The sequence below is a fragment of the Puma concolor genome, chromosome A2 (assembly GCF_028749965.1).
Source record: "Puma concolor isolate L17-30 chromosome A2, mPumCon1.1.hap2, whole genome shotgun sequence".
In the NCBI taxonomy this organism is placed as follows: Eukaryota; Metazoa; Chordata; class Mammalia; order Carnivora; family Felidae; genus Puma; species Puma concolor.
Genome location: NC_141668.1, coordinates 26,827,613 through 26,846,248, shown reverse-complemented (window position 1 = coordinate 26,846,248; position 18,636 = coordinate 26,827,613). Strand labels below are relative to the sequence as shown.

Below are 18,636 nucleotides of genomic sequence, written 5' to 3'. Positions count from 1 at the left end.
GTGGAGCAAACTCCCCTAGAGTGTAGGGGATGTGTGAAGGATAGTTGCCGGGAATGTTTGAAGGATAATTTTGATGAATTGCTGGAGACAGTGTAGACCTACCATGTGAGGGAGAAAATCCTGGAGGCCTGTTGCCTAAGGGGAATTTCCACAATTTCGTGGGTTTTTCTTCCAGGAGTCTTACTAGGTTCCCAAACTAAAGATAATAAAAACACCCCTTCAGCGTTCTGGTAGGAGATTGTGAAAAGAGAAAGTTGCTCTATACCAAGGGGTACATACCTTTTACTAACAACGAAACCATTACATGGTATAACTGTAGACTTCTCTGTGTGCGTCTCTCAGCAGTCTCCTCTCGTCTGTGTGTGGCCACCCCTTCCTATTATTTTCCCTTTTTATGATTTACCTTTTACTACTATTTTAATTTATTGGGGATTCTGAAGAGATGGCAAGTAAGCATTTATGCTCATTTGCCATTTTGAACTGGGAGCCCAGTTGTTATTCTTTAAAATGTAATTGTGTTGGCAGATACGCATATAGAAACTTGTCAAAACTTATAAAATTATATACTTGAAGTAGGTGCACTTTGTAGTATATAAGTTATATTTCAATAAATGTTATTAAAATAATCAGGTAACAATAGACTTAGTAAGATGATTATTATTAGGCTTTTATGATAATCAATTCACCAATATGAATAAATTGGTTTGGAAATAAGTCTGATAAAATAATCACCTTTGTCTAACTTCTCCAAAAGACCAGAGTGTTGCGTAAAAAAGAGCTCTCTCCTTCTCTTTCAGATTTAATAAAGAATTTTCTCTTTGAGGTCTGCACAAGAATGATAACTGATCCCTTAGATTATGCATGGTCACTCATCTATCACAGAACTCAACATTGTAAGGCTCTGCCAGTGTGACTCAGTAAGGAATCAGTAAAAGAAATAAACCAGTTTGCTGTATTAAAGAAACATAATCCAACATGCAATGCTCTAACTTCAAATAGGTAATTTTGCATTGCCTGTGAAGAGGAATTCTTTATTAAATTAAAACTTTCCACAGCCTATCAATAGAAAAAATATTTATCCTTCAAAATATATCATTCTTTCATAAAAATTATAAAATCTTCCCTGAGTTTATTTTATAACAGAAACGCCTTCCTGTTTCACTTGTTATCAGAATCCTCTTTTTTAATACACAGCACGTTCAATATTGTTTGATTGGAATTGATGCTTTCATCCACAAGGGAATGTACATGACTTAGACTTGGCCAGTTATAATACAGCATCTTAATAGCCACCTTTGCCACCAATTTGAAGATACCGGATTGAAAAGCAGAGAAAAAGATGGGAAAACAGAATGATTTCTTACCCTATCATCTGCACTCCTCAATCATGACTGCCTGAAAGCCCCCAGAACTTCCCAGTTAAATGATTAATACATCTCTACCTCTTTAATCTAATCTGAGTCGGGTTACTTCCAAATAACAACAACAACAAAAATAGCATAGATACAATTGCTTTCTTTCTTCTTTTTTTAAGTTTATTTATTTTGAGGGAGGCAGAGAGACAGAGAGAGAGAGCATGCGTGTGAGTGGGGGAGGGGCAGAGAGAGAGGGAGAGACAGAATCCCCAGCAGGCTCTGCGCTGAGCCTGGAGCCCACACGGGGCTCTGTCTGTGATACCATGACCTGCTCCGAAATCTAGAGTCGGAAGCTCAACAGACTGAGCCACCCAGGCACCCCATGGTTTCTTTATTAAATAACATTGTGAAGGTGTGTATAATGTAACCATTTGGAATATTCAGAGTAAACACATCAGAAACGATTTGAGCAATCAGCTGCATTTTGTTTTATCCAAAACAACTTTTTTGTTTGATCGGAAAATTACCCCGCCTCTTCTCCCCCCAAAACACTTGTATGTATCTTACAAAGCTAGTTTTTTATCTAACATTCTTTCATAAATAATAGCTTTTAATATTAATTAATAGTCTTTAATGTAGCTAGGGACAAGAAAATTGTATATAATGAAGTAAACACTTTATTCTAATAGTATTAATTGAAGGAGTGGAATGAAAAGTTAACTACTGTAGCTGAATTCTTCTCAGTGCCCAGCTATATCTCCCCAGTTAAGCGGTCGTATCTGCCTCACCTTGCAGGTGATTGTCCCTTATATTTTGGGCCAGTTGTTTGCCCTCCATCCTTGGCTCTCAGAAAATATACACTGATTTGCATTTTAAAATGCGGAAAAGTCTACATAAACATAAAGTAGGACTACTAAGTGTTATTTAATAGTCCAATTTTTAGCAAACAAGTTGTTAGATTGATACTCTTGCACGAATGGGGGAGGGTGTTCTTTGCTAGCTCCAAATAATATAAAAATATGAGTTTTACTTTTCCATTTTTTATGGTTATTATATGATCAAAAAATTTTTTGTACTTTTCTACATTCTAATTGGAAGTTAAAGTCCAAATTCCTTTAAAAGGCACAAACAGCTGACTCAATTATGCTAGATGGTTGCTAGCGAGACACTGAATTAACTTTTTCTGATTCCTTGGAAAGTGCTTTTTTCATCAGATTTCTTGGCCAGTACTTTTTTCGTCAGAACCACTAATTATGATTAATGGGGCGCCTGGGTGGCGCAGTCGGTTAAGCGTCCGGCTTCAGCCAGGTCACGACCTCGCGGTCCGTGAGTTCGAGCCCCGCGTGGGGCTCTGGGCTGATGGCTCGGAGCCTGGAGCCTGTTTCCGATTCTGTGTCTCCCTCTCTCTCTGCCCCTCCCCCGTTCATGCTCTGTCTCTCTCTGTCCCAAAAATAAATAAAAACGTTGAAAAAAAAAATTAAAAAAAAAAAAAAAAAAAAAAAAAGAACCAGTGATGATTTTAAAATAAACAACTTAAGGAACCCCAGACACATTCACAACCAAAACAGCATTTTGATCAATGAGAGCTGAGCAAAAATATCTGAGTGCTACCTTTTTCAGAATTTGATTTCTTACCTGTGTGTAGAGAACCTAACATACTAAGTGAGGACTCTAAACTTCCCTCAATTACCTCAGAACTCTTTGACATGCTTAGCTGGTTGTCACCTCAGTTCACAATGAATACTGTTGTAAACCAAAACAGATTGGTTTTAAATTCTCTCTTTAGACATTGCTAATAAGGGGAATTGTAGAAAAGCAGGCTCTAGGTAACAGATATCTTTATTTTGTCCTGAAAGAAAGAATCTGTCCTTTCATAAAGAACCTTTCAGAAAGAACATGTAGGTATATCTCAGACCTATAACTCTTCATAGTCTACCTGACAATTTAAGACGGGTGAATGGAAATTAATTCTTTCAGGATTGCCATTTGGTACACAATTTAGAATATGATATTACTGCTGCAATTAACTGATCTTTCACTTTGAGGGGCAAAATAAATGTACCACTGATTTGTATAGCATTCGTATCCTCAGTACTATTTAGACAATGGCTCTCATCCACTTACCGAATTCACTGAGATAAAATGGAAGTATGTTCTGTGCCGAATGCTACCAACATGACATAAAGAGAAGTAGATTTGACTACCAGAGTAAAATATAGGGTGTTTTAGGTCAAAATTTAGAAATTTAGAAAGCTCTTTGTTTCTTATATACCCGAAAGAAAGAAAAATTCTTGCTCTTTTAGAAACTTAAATTATCTAGGTTAAATACCCTGGGGGTGGAGAATAGGGAAAAATAAGTGATTTATTAATAAGTTATTATTATTTTTTTTACTTTTTTAACATTTTTAAAGAAGTAATATTTGATTACTCTGGACTATTCTAGAGTTCAGTGTTTTGGAAAAGAAATTAAGCAGTCAAGTTATGGGTCAAATTTAACAGTTGTTATCATTTATTAGTTTTCACTATGTACCAGACACCGTTTGAAGGGTTTTATTTGCATTATTTCATTTATGTAAAATGTGTAATATCTTTTAATCACTTTTCAAAGTGCTAGGGTCTTGGTAAAAAACGTTATGACAATAGGAAGAGAACATCAATAATAAGTAGGTTTGAAGATAGATGTTGAGAAGTCCAGCACTCTTTTAAGGAATTCATTTTTTTCTTTTTATATAAAAATGTGGATTGCTAGGGGAAATTATCACCACATGAAAGAAAAGGATACTTCTTTAAAAAGCAATTGCACTAAGAACCTAAGGTAAAACAAATTCTCAAGTATTTTGAAAAATAAATAAATAAAATGTATGACTTTCACATAAATTATTTTAAACAACTAAGAGCTTGATTTCAACTCTAGTATCTTTTTTTCAATGGAACAAATTCAGATAAAGAAAACGTTATTTTGTGATACAGGAAAGTATCATGAAAGTACTCTAGCTTCTTTTGAACAAACTCATCACTTCCTTGAGGGGAATTTTGATGAGTTCTGAGGGGTTACAAACAGTGATCTCAAGAAGCTGATGTTTAGGTTGGGAGGACAGAACTTCACATGATGAATTTATAAAACATTCCATAACTACTCTAGGTATGTTACAAGTGAGAATATAAGAGACAACTGAGTGCAAATGTCTGAGAAGAGAGTGCTTTGGGTTCTGGACCAGCCAGCAGGTACTTCACAGTGTGAGGAGTCAAAGTACATTTCAAGGGTAGACAGGAGGACAAAGAGAAAGGAATTAGCCAGTGCGAGGGACCCTGGGGAGGATATAAGTTTACAGTATTATATTTTGGTTTGTTTAAGGTTCTTGGTTATAGTAAACATATCTAAAAATTTGTAAGCTCTTAAATGTATTTGAAAATTAACTTGAGCTATGTAAATTTACTATGGATATCATTTGATTTTAAATAAATGACTTTCTGCTATATCTCATCATATCTGAAGGATTATTTTGTTCTGTAAAAAAACAATTAGGAGAAAGCACAATTTAAACTACACCAGTTTTCTTGTTTTAAAAGAAAGGTGATATTTATATACAAGGTACAGAGTTTGGCAATTACCTTCGGTCTTTAATATTTATAATAGTCCATAAAAATTTCACCCACCATTCTTATCCCTTGAATACACTTATAAGATTTCCAGCTCTTATTATTAACTGTTTTGTTAAACTTCCACTTAATATTCTAGAACTGCATAAAACCCAAAGTTTGAAATAGAGTCTCAAAGTAGGAAAATTCCTTTATCTATAAAGTGTACATACTGTTTGAGCAGAACAAAAAGACTTTATTAAGGGAGCACCTGGGTGGCTCAGTCAGTTAAGCATCTGACTCTTGATTTCTGCTCAAGTCATGATCTTGCAGTTTATGGGATTGAGCCCCTCTTTGGGCTCTGCACTGATAGCCTGGAGCCTGCTTGGGATTCTCTCTCTCCCTCTTTCTCTGCTCCTCTTCCATGCATGTGCATTCTCTCTCTCTCTCTTCCTCTCTCTCTCTCTCTCAAAACAAGTAAATAAACTTAAAAAAAAAAAAAAAGACTCTATTAAGGATATACCCAGACTGATTCATAGGCACACAAGACATAAAAGTTCTGTCCGATTAGGGGAAGAAACTGTATGTATACGTTTTTGTTCATTTTTGCAGTCCCTTGGACATCAGAACCATCCTATATGTAATAGAGAACTATTTTTTTCTGACTGTTTCCCTTTTAGAAATTTAGAATGGATGGAGATTAAGAGAAATACCTGCATAGTGCATATCAGCAAGGAGAGAAAACAAATGAATAAAATCATAGTTTCCTTATAAAATTAACCAAGTCACATTGGAATGCCAACCAAAGTTCCATACTTCTGAATTAGCTAGTAAAATGATAAATGTAAAAAAAGGAAATAATATGCAATCTGATTTTACTTTCCCAGAGCAAGGAGCCAAAGCTGATACAAAGTAAGAGTATTGGACTTAGGTTTAGAGACTGGTTTTACCATGTACTGGTTTTCCTTTGTCACTGAATGGCTCTGAGTTTTTCTCATTTGCCTGATTACACATCTCATCACTTGATACCTTCTTAATAATTTCATTGCAGTTATTAAATGAGATAATGTATGTAAAGTAAAAATGTTAGGTATTCAAACAGAAAGAAGCTTCTTTAACTCATTGGTGTAGGTAAGTGAGCATCATCTTTTTGTATTTCTCATATTATTAAAATTCATCTTTGATTTTCAAAGCTCTTATCTCCAGCCGTCAGAGTCTGAGTATGGTATTTTGTTGGGTTTATCTTTTTCTCTTATTTTTGTGTGATTTATTTATTCATTACATTGTTTTCCTCTCAAGATTTACAAACTTAGCTAGTGAAAAGTTCAATACAAGTAATACATCTATAATGATTAATTTTTGCACTGATAGCAAGATGTGACTTACAGCTTCCCCTATGAAAGATGATTTGGCATCCTCATACCACTTCCATATTAATTATGGTTGTACTCAGCCAATGAAATAAAAGTATGAATGGTTTTGAAAGGCCCTGGGAATGGACCTGAGGATGGGAAGAAATGACATGTGAATGCATTGCTTTTAAATTATGTTTTCCTGTTTTCTTAAACATTTTCCCATCTGCATTATGTTACTTTGGCCAAAAAAAATTAAAAATAGGAATAAACTAAAAAAAAGGTTTTCCTATTAGAGAACATGACACCAATGATCAGATAAGTTGGACCCAGGACTTAAAATATTATGTTATGAAAAGGTCAGTATTCCAAGCCACTTGGTGTGTTTTGGGAGGAAGGAAAGCAAATTTGTTTTGGGCATTTATTTACAAAAGGGCAAAAACTGTTGTGGAGCTTTTGCTGTTTTGGTCTTAACTTTTCTTATCCTTAATCTATTCAGAAATAGGCACTGGCTGGGCACCTGGGTGGCTCAGTCAGTTAAGTGTCTGACTTAGGCTCAGGTCATGATCTCGCAGTTCGTGAGTTCAAGCCCCGCGTCGGGCTCTGTGCTGACAGCTCAGAGCCTGGAGCCTGCTTCCAATTCTGTGTGTGTCTCTCCCTGCCCCTTCCCTGTTCATGCTCTCTCTCTCTCTCTCTCTCTCTCTCTCTCTCTCTCTAAGTAAATGTTAAAAAATTTTTTAAAGAAATAGGCAAAGGTGGAAGGATAGAGAGAGAAACTTAACTCAGTTCAACAAATGATATATTTATTACCTACTATATGTTGTGTGTTGTATTGTACAGGACATTAGGGATACAAAGATGAAAAGTCAAGGTCCGTGCCCTGTAGGAACTTGATAGAGAAATATATGAGGAACTATACAAGTTGTCAATTTGTCATCTGTATTTCATGTTACCTTTGGAATCCCACATAAATTTTAACTTCCACATGATAGAAAGAGTGGAGCAGAGGGAAACTGCAAATAGATGAGACAGTCACATGAAGGAGAGAACGGGCATTAGGGAGCTGAGTAATACCTGAAGAATGAGAAACTGACAGCCATATAAAGGACTAAGGGAAGTATTGAGAACAGGAAGGACAGAGGCCCTCATTCAGTAACAATTTTAACATATTCGGAGGGGGAGGGGGGAAAGAAGAGCAGCATAGGAAGTGGACAGTCAGCCAAGAGTGGTGTGAGAGGAAGTCTGAGAGGGAGACAGAGGCCAGGCTTTGCAGGACTGTGGAGGCCATGAAAAGAGTTTGGATAGTATTCTAGAGGCAACAGACAGTTGCTGGGGGAGAAGGGGTTAAAGTTTAGCATTCTTGGAAAAGAATACTAACTGTAGTGAGGGGAATGGATGGTGTGAGAAGGTGTGAAAGCAGGGGGGTACGCTGAAGGCATACTGCCTTTAGTCTGTTGTAGGGTCAGGACCAGCTGACCCTGTTGTAACAAACACCACTGACATCGCAGTGATTCACAGCAACAAAGATCCACTTTTTACCACACATCATTTCTCTTCTGGGTTGCTAAGCTCTCTGCTCTATGCCATCACCATGCTCAGGTTGGGATCCAAGCTGATGGTGTGTGTATTCTCTGGAACACTGTCACTTACTGTTTCAGAGAGAAAAAGACTGGGTGAAGGATAGTGATCTTTGAATTTTTCTACTAGTAAGTGGCAAGTCTCACCTCTGCTCACATTTCATTTGCTAAAGCAACCGTATGGCCAGACCTGATTCAGTGGGACGGGATATAAAATTCTGTCAGGTTAGGGAAATGGATATTGATGAATAGCAGTGCTGTCTACTACACCAAACAGGAGATGATGGTGGCTTTCATTAATGTAATGACAGTAGAAATAAGTGGAAATATGTAAGATACATATTTGGGGCTAGAGGTAACAGGACTTGATGATGAATATGAGAGTAAAAGGAATGTGCTGACTCAAGGATGAGTTTTTTGGCTTGAACTCCCATGTGGATGGCAGTAGGTACCTTAACTAAGATGAGGAAACATGAGGGGGGCAAGATTTGGGGAAGGCAGAAAACACGAGTTAGATTCCAGCATGTCCATAAGACATATAACTGGAAAGACCATCAGATAGATAGATAGATAGATAATCTGATCTCTTCCCTAGTTCCACATTTAATCTTACTATATATATATGTGTATATATATATACACACACACACACACACACATATGTGTGTGCACGTGTGTATACACACACATACACACAAACATTGATAGCATATTATCATGATTCACACATACATGCACACACTGATAGCATATTATCATGAGATGATATATGTCATATTATCTATCTATCTATCTATCTCATTGGAATATAACATTTAGGCCATGAGGCTGGATGAGCTCACTAAAGAAGACAATTCATATTGATAAGTGAAGAGGGCTCAGAAAAAAAATCCCAAAGCATGCATAATGTACTGGTAAGGTACAGGAAGAAAAGAAAGCTAAATTGCAGCCATCAGATGAAAGGATGAAAGTCCATGTCCAGCTTGGTGACTATAGTTAATACCTTATTGCATATCTGAAAGTTTCTAAGAGGGTAAACCTTAAAGGCTCTCATCAGAAGAAAACAAAGTTGTAACTGTATATGGTGACAGATGTTAACTAGACTTATTGTGGTGATCATTCAACAATACATACAAATATCAAATTATCATGTTTTATACCTGAAACTAATATAATGTTATAGATCAATCATATCTCAATTTTTTAAAAGTATGGAAGGCAAAAGAAAACCGAGAGCAAAGAATGTCAAAAATAAAGGCTAAGGCCACTAAGTGAAAATGAGGCTATGACCCCACAAAGGTGAGAACAGAAAAGAAACTGCTGCATTTGGCAGCACAGTCGTTGTTAACAGCCACGACAGAAGCAGTATCAGTCATTTGGAGGGAAAAGTTTGATGTAGTTAATGTGGATGGATACACTAGATGTTAGTGAAATAAACCCAGGCAATATTTGAATCCATGAGATTAGATTAATTCATCCATTAAAAATGTTTAAAGAGCGAGGGCAAATGGAGCAGAGTTTAGAAAGCTATGAAATGCCAATATTTAAGAGGAAAGAAGAGGAAGACAAAGAGACAAACAACATGAAAATAGAAGATAGGAAAGAATTAAGGAAAATAAAATAATACTCTATCATAGAAACCAAAGGAGTAGAAAATTTCAACAAAAACAGAACAAATCAAAGTGTCAGAAGTGAGCTCAATCAAATAATGAATAGAACTGATTACCAATGCCATCTCAGCTGGCGAGGAGTTTCAGTAATGAGGCACAGGCCTGCATTGGCCTTATGAGGAGTAGGATTAGAGCCAGCTCTCAGTGTAGACAAACCAGATGAAGTAGGCCAGCAACAGCTAGCTTAATATTAGCCAGTGCTGGAATATACAGTGGTAAGGTTGAGGGTGAGACTAACATCAGATGTCAAAATAAGTTTAAAACACAAACAAACAAAAACCACAACCTGAGTAGTGACATTAAAGATGCCAACATTAAAGATCAGTTGTGGGATGGGAGGACAAATGAGTTTACAGAAAAAAATGCAAGGTTAGAGTAAGGTAACTGCTGAGTCAGAGTACTTCTTATATACGGAAATGTCTTAATATTCTGGTCCTGCTACTGCTCAAAACTGGTCTCTCCCACAGTACTCCATTCCCTACCTTTCTCTGCTCATCCTATACTGCATCTTTGACCTTCCTAGGATGAGTCTTAACACATCTGGTAGCTCACTGAATTCCACCTGGACTAGGGCAGAGGATTGCAGAGGATTGGGCTGTAATTGCAAATAGAAAATTGAGGCCATCTTGTAAAAAGCACTGAAGAAATAAGCAAAAAGATATTGATTTGAGGTATTAAGTGTGTCCCGGGTGGGTAGGAGGAAGATGTCTTCAGCATCCCAGGAAAGATTTAAATATAAAGGTAACAGAGAAGGAATTAAATAAAGGCTAACTATAATGAGAGATAAAGGTAAAAAGTATAGATAGAAGTTAAAAAGTAAATCAAATTTTCAATCAACTGAAGTTGAGTATAAATGTTAAGGGATAGACCTTGAAATATGTATGTGTGTGGTTAGGTACAGAAAGTACACGAAGAGAGAACAGGGGAGTGTAAGTATAGTTATTACAAAAATATTAGTATATACCATGGTATGGTTTATAACAAATACAAAATGTTTTAAGAAAGTAACTTAGGTAAAAGGATGAAAAATGTAGCAGAAAACTTTAAGTGCCTTCATTGGTTAAAAACCCAGTTTTATTCAGTTTCACCAAATGGTTATCTAATGGGAAATGATCGTGAATAAATGTCCATATAATAAATAATCTAGTATTTTAAGCTTTTAATAAAAATCTATTCTCAAATTTCAAAGCAAGCACTTTGCTGACAAGGAATTTTTTTTTGTCATAAAACATACTTTAAAGATTAAATCTGATAGTGCATACTGTTACTATTCTCCCCCCGGGCTCTTTCTTCATGCTGTATTCCATGTGCTAAAATTCCTTGATGTGAGAATAAAGCTAAATGGATACTAAAATGATATTGAAGCATTCAGCTAACTTCTCTTGAAATATATGGTGCTTTTTGTCGCCCGAAGTATTGATATTGACAACAGAGTACAGCCCACAGTCCCTTTCCTGCACAGGTGGAATTATGTGATGCTGCCCCCCCTCTCACCTCAGCTGTTCATTATGAAAAATAAATGGTTTAAATAGTCAGTTTGTGAAAAGTCAAAGGCCAGGGAGTGGAACCAAACAAATTAGTGTTCATGGAGAGTTAAGTGCATGCTTTTATTTACCTTTTGGTGTATTCTCACTAAATGAGCCACATAATTATTTATTTGAGGTAGGGTCCTATAACTAGCCCAGGTCCAGAATGATGAAGCATAACTATGGAACGGAAATTGATTCAGAATACTTTTTTTGATCCATTTACATAAAATGTCATAGAAGTAATGACAATCTCATGAATAATTGGGAATATATTATTTGAGCACACTAGAAAGTCATTAAATAAATTATTGTATTCTGAAACTTGGTGCACTAAATTCTATTAGAGCACAGAGGTCAGATAGTTTCTCAGAGTAAATGACAAATAAAACAAAATATTTATTTAACTACCTCAGTACTTTGCTTATATAAAAAATGGAAACTAAGCCAATTAAAATTTATTTTATTTGAAAGTGAAGTACAGGAAAAAGGAGATGGGAAATAACAATCATGTTTGTTAAACAATAATAGAATGTAAACTTTTATTTTGAAATATTTTTATTCCCATTTAGTCATCAATAAAGATTAGTATTTTGGGCTCTGCACCCAATTCCAATGTGTAGAATAGGTGTTTTCGCCCCACACCACCAAGCAATGTATAGGACACCAGCCAAGTGTCCTATAAATCAATTCAATTCTGATGCTATCTACCTGGAGATAGTATCATGTTCCACAGGTACAAGGCTCAGTCCCACAAGACCGCTCTTCACTTCCAACTCCAATCACAAGTCCAGGTTATTAGCTGTGCTTCTGACTGACTGGCTGTAAATCAGAGGTTCCCAAGACCCCCTCTTTGTGTTCAATTAATTTGCTAAAGTGGCTCACAGAATTCAAGAAACCTGTTTACTCGGCAGATTATTGATTCATTAAAAAAGGATGTTAAAAGATATGAATCAACAGCCAGATGAAGAGACACATAGCGTTAGGTCTTGAACAAAGGTGTCTCTGTCCTCGTGGAGTTTGGTACAGCGTGATAGCACAATGAAGAATTCTGGTTCACCAACGAAGCATTCTGGTTCCCTAACGTGTAAGCTCTCCAAACTTCCTCCTTTTGGGTTTTCATGGAGCTTTCATTACATACATTTGATTGATTAACTCATTGGTCGTTGGTGATTGATTCAACTTCTAGCCCCTCTCCCTTCCCTGGATATCAGGAGCTGAGACTGAATGTCCACCCCTCTATTCAGGATTGGTTTCCCTGGCAACAAGCCCCCATCCTTAAGTGCCTTCCAAAAGTCACCTCATTAATGTAAACCCCATTGTGGAAAGGGGGCTTTTTTTCCAGGAAATGAGGGCAAGAGACAAAATATTGTAAGAAACTATGCTCCCATTGCTCTTGTCACTCAGAAAATTCCAAGGGTTTGGGGAACTATGAGCCAGGAACTGTGGATGAAAAGCAAATATATGGGAGGAATATATATTTTAGTCACTTAAGTAACCAGGTATATATTTCTTACAGGTCACAATATCACAATTAGTTAATTTTTTGTTTAAGTTTTTTACATATAAATATATTTGATACATGTATATGTATATACACACATATATATATTTATAACACCTTCGATTAGATTCAGAAGTTAGAGGACATTTCTGTAAGAGCTAAACTGTGTCCAAGTGTTTATTCAGAATCTGTGAAGTGCTTGATGCATATGGCTTCCACTGTACAATTTTGGTATTGCCTGAAGTCTGAGTTCCTCTGGTGCAAATAGGAAAAAGAAAACAGGTCAAGGGTATGGAAAGTTCTATGATTCCTGCCCTTGTCTTTCAGCTGTTGTGCTGTATCTAATGTGGACCCTACATACCCACAGTTCAGAAATAGCTCAGAACTGTAAACCATGTCACTAATAAGTAAGCAAACCTTGCAATATTATTTTGGTGAGACCATGGCTTTGGCAAATGGGTTCTGTCTTTCAAAATGCATCGATTTCCATATAATACAATACTTCTGTCATCTTATTTTGCAGCATGGTGTCCAGTGTTTCAACCCCTGCTATTTCAATGAAAAATGAGTATATTATCTGCACAAGAATTCTCATTTTCAAAGCAAGCAAACCTCACCTAGCTAAAACCAATCCCTTCATTTACCAGAAACCACCAGAGAATAAAACTAAAAAAGGATAGAAGGGATGATTTGATATTTTGACATCCTACTTTACTCAAGATCCAAAATGACTAAAGATCTGACAGGAAATAAAACAGTTTTGAAAAGTTGGATAAGGTGACAAAATTGAATCAGATGATAACATTTATAGAAAGTAGCACCTTCTGTGAATGACCATTTATCAGAATGGATTGACTAAGTTTAGTGAGCATGTTCAGAATATAAAACAATGAAAAAGTAGCAAATGCACAGACACAAAATTCTTATGAAGAAAACATGGGACAGTTTTCAAACATATTTTTCAATACACTATTTCTTTTATCATGTGGGGAAAGGAATATATCAGGAGCAGACATCAACATGGTCACTACTTAAAAAAACAGTGATTGAATTTTTTCTTTTATTTGCCACAGTGTGCAGTTGCTGGAAAATACGGCAGTTGCCCCCTTATCCATGGTTTCTCTCTCTCCACAGTTTGAGTTACTGGTAACCAGCTGTGGTCCAGAAGCGGGTGATCCTCCTTGTGATGTATCATCAGAAGGCCAATATAGCCTAATGCTGTATCACAATGCATGTGTCTTTTACCTCACTTCATCAAGTAGGCATTTTATCATCTCACATCATCACAAGAAGAAGGGTGAGTAGGGTACAACAAGATATTTTGGGAGAAAGACCACATTTACATAACTTTTATTACACTGTAGTTATAATTATTCTATTATTATTTATTGTTGTTATTGTTCTTACTGTGCCTAATTTATAAATTAAACTTTATCATAGTATTTATTATGTATAGGAAAAACCATAGTATATGTAGGGTTTGATATTATCTGCTGTTTCAGGCAACCACTGGAGGTCCCGGAATATATCCTCTGCGGTTAAGGGATGACTACTGTATATTTCATTTTGCATTTTACCTTCCAACTGACAAAACCGTAACCATTTGTTCCAAATTTATAAGACTTATGTCTTTAGTCAGTAAGTCCTTGTTATACAGGCACTGTGCACCCAACAGGGAAGCAAACAGACAAATAGTAAAACCTTAGTTAACTGGAATGTGGGTATTAATAAAAGTAACTCCCCCCAAATACTTAAAGTTTTCTTTAGCAGAGATTTCTGTATTGCTAAAGGGTGACTTCTCTAAATACCAACTTTTACAATTCTAGGAAAGTAAATATGTAAGTTGATTTGATGGTATAGAACTTCTAGTGACTGAACACATTGTTTTACATACTCCTTTCTTTCTTATAATACAAATTAGGTAAAAGACTACGATAAAATTTGCTAAGCTCTGTCCAAACCAAATTGAGAAAATTGGGGCAGTTCTTCAAGAAATTTGTAATTTGCACAGATAAAGAAAATAAAGAAAAGCATGGACAGTAGAAAAACTATACAGAAGCAGAAATGGTTTCCCAGAAAAATGCATAGTTGTTGACAATTACTCTTGGCTCTCTGGAACCCATTTTATTTTTCTTTATATGCTTTCTATCCTTCCCTTTTTTTAAATCAATAGAAATTGGGTTTTTCATGTTTTATTCTAAAACTGTTTTCAGTTGACTGTGATATTATGAGAACAGAAGGTAAGACTCCTGAGTGTGTTTGCATTAAATAAAAACGCCTTAAAAAGATTAAACCTCTTCTGGAACCACCAGGATAAAACAACAACACTGAAGGATGGAAAAGATATGATACAAATTCAGGAACAGGGAGTCCTGCCTCTGATCTCTTCAAATCACACTCCAATTACATCTGTTGTTAGGACAGATTCTATTAGGAAATAATCTCTAGCAAGGTAGAAAGTGAGGTGAAGTAGTTGTTAAATGTAATGAGAATTCAGAGAATAAATAAATCCTATATTTGCAATGCATAGGAAAAACCTCATGAGTACTTGGAATATAAAGAGCGTCCACTTGTGCCTTCATCTCAGAAAATCAAAATGATGCTCTCCTTGGCTTCTGAGTACCTGAAACAGGAACAGCTCTGATCTCCATTTGCTGTGCCAGAGAGTTTGACCTAAGGCAAAGGCCACATATCCTGCCTCTTCTGAGCTTTTTAAGAAACTGTGTGAGATCTTCTGTGGCCGGCAGAAGGATCTTGAAGAAATGTTTTGAGTGCTATGAAAGACTATAGAAGTTAAAGAGAAATGTATCAGGAACTTTAACAAAAAGGAAGCGAGAGTAATTGAAACATGATGACAAAGAAGAAAGTTTTTATGGTCACATGAATGACAAGTTCCAAACCCATTAGAGGGATCTCATTGTGCAAATGGCCTCCACATCCTCGATATCAGGGGCAGGAGGCCAAAAATGATACAAAATATAGAGAAAACAGAGAATAAGCATACAAATGGGTTTTGGTCTTAAAGGCTCTGTCAGCCTGAATGGGCCTCCCAGATAATTTTGTGGTCTAGTCAGCAAGCCATTGAAAAAGACTGGGCTCAGGTTTACAAAAGATAGGACAAGTAAGTTGATAACTTCTACTCTTATCTTCTGAAGCTGGTCACCTAAGGGGCCTTATTTATTATGAATTCTTTCCCTAGCATTGAGCTATATGTCATTGAGTAAAGTCATATGTCCACATCTCATCCCTGCCTTGACCAGGAAGGTGTTAAGGAATTAAGGCAAAAAGAACATGGGTTCACAGCCTGGCGGCTCACTATAGAGCAAGAAGCATAGGACAATGGACAAGTAGTAGGAATTCATTACATATAAAATAGTGCCCGACAAGGTAACAAAGACTATGGTCATGCATTTCAAGGATAAGGAGAAGGAGAGAAAGAGGAAGAGGTGGAAATAAAAGGAGGAAGGGGGACAAGGGAATGAAGGAGGAGGAGGAGGTGAGAATTGGCTGTCAGAGGAAAGAAAGTTACCAGTATAAGCCAAGCACCGATGTTGTGCAAACAGTGTATATGTGGGGGAGAGCATAATGATTTCCTTAATGAAGAATGGCAACTCAAATTGGGGAGCAGAGCAAAGGCTTCGGTCTCTGTGCTGTTAATAAAGCTATTCATTAAGATTTCCTGAGTAAGAAGTCGTGTGATAAGTGCATATGAGAGTCATAGATAATAGCTTCTCAGTGCGCATTGGGAACTTAGAGGCCAACAAGTTTAACCTCCTGTTAGATGCTATGTACCTATCAGAGATTAGTCTTGCAGCTTTGTTATTAGAATGAAGAAAAACCTGTGATTATTAATATTAATTGCTTAATGATTAATTTAACAAAATGATTTAATCAAACAAAAGAAGGCTCCTCCCTTGTGAAAGCCTCAAGTTTCATAAATTAGAAATATCATGGTAAAATGAGAAACATTTGATCAAGTTCTGTGCCCATCTAAATAATGAAGATCTCATTCACTATTCATGAGGTTGATTTTTTTATGAATTATCTTCACATAAAATTCACATATCGCCACTCCAAACTAAATGATCATTCAGAGAAACCCTAACTCAACATAACATGTGAATTAGCAGTGCTTTGGAAAGGTATTTCTCACTAGGCTGGAGATGTGCTTCTACAATGTAGATTAATTAAAGGAGAATACTGAAGCCGAACAAATCATGCGGCAGTGACACAAAAGGGAAAGTGGCAGACTTAATTCTCAATATTATTTAGAATACCATGGGAATAGAATTTAAATTCTGCTGTGAGAATTTAAACCTTACAAGAGAACATCATTTTGAAGTTAATACCATTAAATATCAGTTAAAATTTAGCTGAAGATAGTTATGTTGGGGGGAATTTTCTCAAGGATACTTAATACATCCGTTCTGCTTCTACTGTCTGCTTCTGCTATCCCCCGTGGATTGGTAAAACACAAGGGCAGGTGCTGTACTTCAACATTGTTTAATTGGCCCCAACTTGCCATGTCCCATTCAAGGATACCCTAGCCAGGTACACACATTCAAGTGCACACACACACCAACATCCACATGCTACATGCACTCAGTTGCTTTACTGATTGTACTTTGGTATGAGGACATGAGGACATTAAGGACTACAATGCATCATGGTGCTAGAACTGTGCAAAGGCACTGAAGTTGAAGTGTGTATTATAGTTACGAAGATTCTTGGGAGAAACTTCTTCATGACTCGGTGTCATGAATATGTGTGCCTTTTACAATTAATTAATTTGCTTTCTGTTGTGGACACTGATTTATATAGCTGATCACCTTTCTCTCTCAGCATTGCCAAGAGTAAGCTTGAGGTTTATCAGGGTTCTACTCTTAGCAAATATAAAGTTGTCTTCGTATGCATCAATTCTAACTCCATGGTATTCCACAGGATCTCAGCCTGTGTCTGTTCCCCACCTCGTCCTTCTCATCTGTTTTCAGTGTTTGGCATCTTGCATCATTTTATCTACATTAAACACTGTTGTAAATCCACTTTTATCAAAAGCGTTTTTTAACTAAAATGAGAGATGGAAAGAAGGCAACTTTTCTAAAGGAAAATTTTTGTTTTTCAACAACCAAGTATTTGAAGAGAAAGGTTAGGAATAATACTTAACACAATATCACCATATCAGTATATAGCACTATCAATAGGAAACACATTCAAAAAAGCAAAATATAAAGTCGGTTGAGAGCTTTCCATTTTTTCATAAAGAAAGTGGAGAACACGGAGAACAGTTTCTGTCAAGAAAGCACTTTTGAAATCTGATTTTTACTCAATATAATTAAATTAGAAGTAAACCTATAGACCTAGTTAATATAAGGCTGTACCTATTTTTTTGAATGTTTATTTATTTTTGAGAGTGAGAGAGACAGAGCATGAGCAGGGAAGGGGCAGAGAGAGAGGGAGACAAAGAATCTGAAGCAGGCTCCAGACTCCGAGCTATCAGCACAGAGCCCGATGTGGGGCTTGAACTCACGAGCCATGAGATCATGACCTGAGCTGTCGTGACCTGAGCCAAAGTCGGACGCTCAGCTGACTCAGCCACCCAGGAACCCCAAGGCTATACCTATTTTTAACAATTTAGATACAATTTAATAAAAGCCCAAATATTTTCTTCTATCCAAAACCCTGATCAAATCCATTAGGAGCTGTGGTTCTCCTTTCTTCATTTTGATTACACACAAAGACCAAGTGTACATTTCTTCTATAACAGGCTTGATTTTAAAAAGTACTAGATAATATGAAATACTAGTATGCTAATGTTTGATGCTATTAATATTATCATATTATCTGAATAGAATGAATTTCAAATGATATTAGAGAAAACCTACGTTGAATCTAGTCCTCCTCTGGTTATACTGATCATACCAATTTTCTACTTTCATCAGAGCTATCTTAATTACATTCCCTAAAAGGAGTTAAAATATCTCTTTTAAAGGATAATTTAAAAATATATTTTAAGGAAAAAAGTATGAGGATAATGAGGTATCATCACATTGTAAGGTAAAGTATCTACCAGTAA

At 36.3% G+C, this 18,636-nt stretch overlaps 1 long non-coding RNA gene across 1 annotated transcript in view; it reads left to right on the top strand.

Annotated features, from left to right (window-relative positions):
- LOC147583078 (uncharacterized) overlaps positions 1-18,636 on the top strand; it is a 551,991-nt gene that overhangs the window by 395,445 nt on the left and 137,910 nt on the right. The window contains exon 5 of the long non-coding RNA XR_015242787.1: positions 13,698-13,821. This is a non-coding gene — a long non-coding RNA (uncharacterized LOC147583078). The remainder of the gene's footprint in view (positions 1-13,697; positions 13,822-18,636) is intronic.